The sequence below is a fragment of the Adiantum capillus-veneris genome, chromosome 1, assembly GCF_014529385.1.
Source record: "Adiantum capillus-veneris isolate H3 chromosome 1, ASM1452938v2, whole genome shotgun sequence".
Lineage (NCBI taxonomy): Eukaryota > Viridiplantae > Streptophyta > Polypodiopsida > Polypodiales > Pteridaceae > Adiantum > Adiantum capillus-veneris.
Genome location: NC_140931.1, coordinates 145,408,451 through 145,413,590, shown reverse-complemented (window position 1 = coordinate 145,413,590; position 5,140 = coordinate 145,408,451). Strand labels below are relative to the sequence as shown.

At 41.8% G+C, this 5,140-nt stretch overlaps 1 non-coding gene across 1 annotated transcript; it reads left to right on the top strand.

Annotated features, from left to right (window-relative positions):
• The first annotated feature begins 347 nt into the window (after positions 1-347).
• On the top strand, positions 348-535 carry LOC147465744 (U2 spliceosomal RNA). Its single transcript, XR_015189840.1, has one exon. It is a non-coding gene; the product is annotated as a U2 spliceosomal RNA (small nuclear RNA).
• Positions 536-5,140: the final 4,605 nt, after the last annotated feature.

Genomic DNA, 5,140 nt, shown 5'->3' with positions numbered 1-5,140 from the left:
GCTTTTCCTATTGCTGGGCTAGGATATTTACTGTTGTGGTTCATCCTCTTGGTTGACAGTGGCAGCTTGGCACTTTAGTTGTAGATTGGACAATGCAGGTGCTTGAGCTATTGTTGCTTAAAATCCCTTTGAGGTCCTAAGATCGCTAACTGAACAAGGACGCATTTTCGAATGAACGGCGCAAAATAAGCGTGGGTGCGAAAGCACAAACAAGGCAAGTAGGTGGTAGAGGTCTACTTGCACAAGGAAACGTCGAGGTTCGGAGGGAAAGGTGATTACAAGTGTTTAACTGGGTGGGCGCAAGGCAGAGGAGGTATAAAAGCCAAAAAGGGCACGCTGGGAAGCTCATACCTTTCTCGGCCTTTTGGCTGAGATCAAGTGTAGTATCTGTTCTTATCAGTTTAATATCTGATACGTGGTCAATCGGGCCACATGATATTAACCTAATTTTTCTCACGGGGGCAGCCCCCATTTAGTAGCTTGCTGCGCGCGTCGCCTCCGTATTGCACTGCCTCAAAGGCCTGGCGCACCCCCCTCTCAATCTCCATCTCAACAGTAAATATGTGATTTCTGATTATTGTCTATCCGATCTGTATTGGCTATATTTCTTGCATAGGAGTTTAGTATTGAAGACCACCATTGCATGGATTTCACATCGTGGTTTTGGACTTAGCGAGAGATGGAAGGGTACTATTGCCATGCTCCAGAGGACTCTGGTTTTAGACATTGCCGACAGTTTCTTACTCATTCGCAAAAGAGAACCTAAGCATCGCCAGACCCCACTTGCTATGCAATGAGATGGAGTGGTCCGGCTCCCCTCCGGCATAACTTCCTTCAACTCATATGGCATCTTTTGCTCAAACAAAGAAGGAGAGGATGATGCCGCTCTCAAGCCTTTAATTTAGAGCTAGGCCGAATGATGAACCCGAAGTAGCTTTTCCAAGCGCTCTGGATCTATGTTGTTGTTGCAGGTCCTTGTCCAATTGGAAATACCAAATGAAGTTTGCTCAAACCATCTGGTATCTAGAGGGGGATTTCCCTTGGGATTCACCTTTTTATGAACTGAAGACTTGTTTCTCGGCCTTGGACAAGAGTCACTCCCTAACCTTGGGTCATGTATGTGCTGCCACTCTTGCATAGAGGTTCGTTTTGGCACAACGTACTCTTCTATCACCCAAGTGTGGTAAATTGGTTATTCCATTCCCCTCTTGAATAACAAGTCTTTGAGTTCGTCGGCGGATAGATCGTTAAGGTCTCTCGGGATAGTTTCATACTATGCTAAAATTCTCTTCTTCTTCTCTCTTCTCTCTTGCTTGAGAGCTTGAAGTCCTCGAGGGGTTCTCCGATCCAAGGGGGGAGCACCCTCCCCTAGAGGCTTGAGCTCTCCTTTCATGTTTTGCAAGCTTTAAAGATGCCCTACGTTGCTATTTGCACCCATTCGTAGCTGCCCTTTGGCGCCTATTACACCACGCTTTGGCCTCCAAATTCGTGCGCACCCATTGATGGAAGAATTTTTCCATTGATGATGGCTACTTACTCCACAAAGGTAGAGTATGTGTGCCACAGGACTGAGACACTAGGCACCAACTCTTATTTGAGTGTCACGATAGTCCAACTGCTGGTCATCCAGGCATTCGTGACGTATGTCTTAGCTCAACGGCAATTTTATTGGCCGGGCTTACATCATGATGTTCAAGAGTACGTACTAAACTGCCAACAGTGCCAAGTTAACAAGGCACAGCGCCTCAAGGTAGGTGGCCTTTTACATCCTTTAGAGATTCCACAAGGTAAGTGGGAGAGTATCTCTATGGATTTTGTAGTAGGACTACCTACTACAAATCGTGGCCATGATGCCATTTGGGTAATTGTAGACCGTCTCACAAAGATGGGTCGATTCATTCCCACTAAGACTATGGTTAAGACACCGGAATTAGCACGGCTATTTATAGAGCATATATATAAACTCTACGGTCTTCTAGTTAGTATCATTAGTGACAGAGATCGAAAGTTCAATAATCACTTCAGGAGAGCTGTGTTCCAAAAGTTGGAAACTAAACTTAATCTAAGTACGGCTGATCATCCAGAAATGGATGGTCAAACCGAAAGAGTTAATCAAGTGCTAGAGGATATGCTACGAGCGTATGTTAGCAAGAAGCAAACCAATTGGGAAGACTACTTACCTATATTGGAATTTGCTTATAATAGTTCAAAGCATGTGACTACAGGGTTTTGTCCATTTATGCTTTTATATGAATTTCAACCTAGATCACCTGTTACGGTGGGGTTGACTAAGGAGAAGATACAACAAGAGAAGGATTTTCTCCAAGACCATTTTGACATGCTTCGACTTGCTCGACAAAATGTTAAGCAAGCTCAAGATCAATATAAGAAGTACGCAGATGAGCGTCGTCGTCTTGCTACTTTCAAAGAAGGAGACAAGGTATTCCTCAAAGTTGCGAAGCATTCAGAAATTGTGAAGACAGGAAAAGTTGCTAAACTTTCACCACGCTATTGTGGACTATTTACCATTCTCAAAGGTATAGTTCAAGTAGCCTATAAGTTAGCTCTTCCAGAGCACTCACGAGTTCATCCTGTTTTTCATGTTAGCCGTTTACGAAAACAGCTAGTACAAAATGATAATATCATTGACACAGGTTTGTTAGTTGAGCTTATTGAACCGGCAAGCATCCCTCATGAGCCCGAAAAGATTTTGGATTCTCATGAGCCTCGCACCAGACATCATGTCAGACGACAAGTTTTGGTAAAATGGCGAGATAGACCTAGCTAGGACAAAATGATAATATCATTGACACAGGTGTGTTAGTTGACCTTATTGAATCGGCAAGCATCCCTCATGAACCCGAAAAGATTTTGGATTCTCATGAGCCTCGCACCAGACATCATGTCAGACGACAAGTGTTGGTAAAATGGCTAGATAGACCTGAAGAAGGTTCTACATGGGAGAATGTCTCCGCACTTAAGAAACATTTTCCTACGTTTGTTTTCAAGGACGAAAACGATTCTCCAAGGGGGGGGGGGGGGGGGTAATGTAAGGACATGGGTCCTGCGGGCAAGGCCACCGGCACAGCCGAACAGTGTGTACGCTAGGGGGAGGCTATAAGATAGCACGGTTGGGTGGAGACTAGCACACACATTACCACTGCCCTTTCATTAGAATTATACATTTGCACTATAGCTAGAAAATTAGCCTGTAATGCATACATTTACTTATTTATCTATTCTTAAACAAGTAGAGCTAAAAGTATAGTCTCTATTGCTTAGAGTAATTTATTTAGACTTAGCAATAGAGTTAAAGATTAACTTCTATTGTTAAGAATTATAGGTGATTCAAATCTAAAGAATTATTTTATTTTTAATGTATAAACATTAAAATAATATTTTCTTAAAAAATCAAAGATTTTTTAAGTTGACAACTCAACCTTTCTATGTCGGAGGTAACCTGACACTTTGGTGAAGGGAATTGTAGCTAAAACACGCAAATTTAGGCTTTATATAGTACTACTATATCGATCAAAAACATATAGATCGAATTAAACTATCGATCGAAAGCCTGTTGAACGATAACCTATCGATCGATATGTAAAGCAGTAAAACGTTTTTTTGAAAAAAGATGACATGACAGCGAATAATACGCACGAATAAAACGTATTAATCGACCATTATTCACGAATAAAACGAATGTCGAATAACGAATCATGCAACCCAGATTGCGGCTTGCATAAAGCCCTGCTAGAATATCCCAAGCCTGTTTTGCAGATTTTGCTGAACAAATGTGAGGAGTAATGGTGCGCTTCACAGACAACACAATCAATGCATGAGCCTGTACATCCTTTACATCCCAACAAGCTTGTTCTGCCGTAGGCAAAACAACTCTAATAGCAACAATCCTTGCAGCAAGACTTGCAACATCCTCAACATCGCCTACATCCTCAGAACCAGGATGTACATCAATGCCCTGCACAATATTCCAGACGCCCTTTGACACAAGAACATGTTGCATCATGTAAGCCCACATAGGGTAATTTGGTGCGCTTCACAGACAACACAATCAATGCATGAGCCTGTACATCCTTTACATCCCAACAAGCTTGTTCTGTCGTAGGCAAAACAACTGTAATAGCAACAATCCTTGCAGCAAGACTTGAAACATCCTCAACATCGCCTACATACTCAGAACCAAGATGTACATCAATGCCCTGCACAATATTCCAGACGCCCTTTGACACAAGAACATGTTGCATCATGTAAGCCCACATAGGGTAATTGTCCCCATCCAATCTCTCGTACGTTTTTTTGACAAATTTAGAGTTTTTCTTGATCATTTTGGCTCATACTTGACATGTGGCATGTAATAGATGTGTACAAGTGATAGGTGAAGTGAAGAGATCAATTTCAAGACAAACAAGAACAAAAGTAAATAATCGTCATTATTTACAACAGTCACTGCTTTTGCAAGAAGTGACAATTTGATGACCTAAACATCTTAAATGCATCTAAAACAAGTCCTAAAATGAATTTGGTAAATTTTGATCGTGTTGGCATCACTTCGTGCTCTTGTCGACTCTGAAATCACTGATTTTTGTGACTAGATGGCATGTAGAGTTGGTTAATCACTTTTGAAGCCATGGACTTGTCCGCTATATAGTCCTGAAGCTACTCATCCATTTTTGGCCCATTCGAAGTCAGTTTGACTTCATATGTCAAATTTGACGCTTTGTAGCCTTTGAGCTGTATTCTAATGTTAGAGAGCTTGCATGGACTGTTTCCATGATACCATCTAGGTACATTGTGTATAGACCTCGTCTATAAGCTGCCTGTGGAGTCAGAATCCAATTCTGGCATGTGGAAAAAACCTAGAGTATTTACTTGGGACACCCTTGACCCCTGTCAAAAGGTCATCTGGTGATATGAAAGTGTTCTATTATATAGGCACATGCTACAATTCAAGTTTCATCCAATTCGGTTGAGCTGACAGACGGCTATGGTCAATTTTGTGTCGTAGGACTTCGTGCATAGTTGGGTTTCTGGTTTTTTCCTAAGCCTATACTTGATACCTGGCCATATACAAATGTTCATTGATAAGTTTAGAATTTATATCTCATGTCTCGTGTGAGACGGC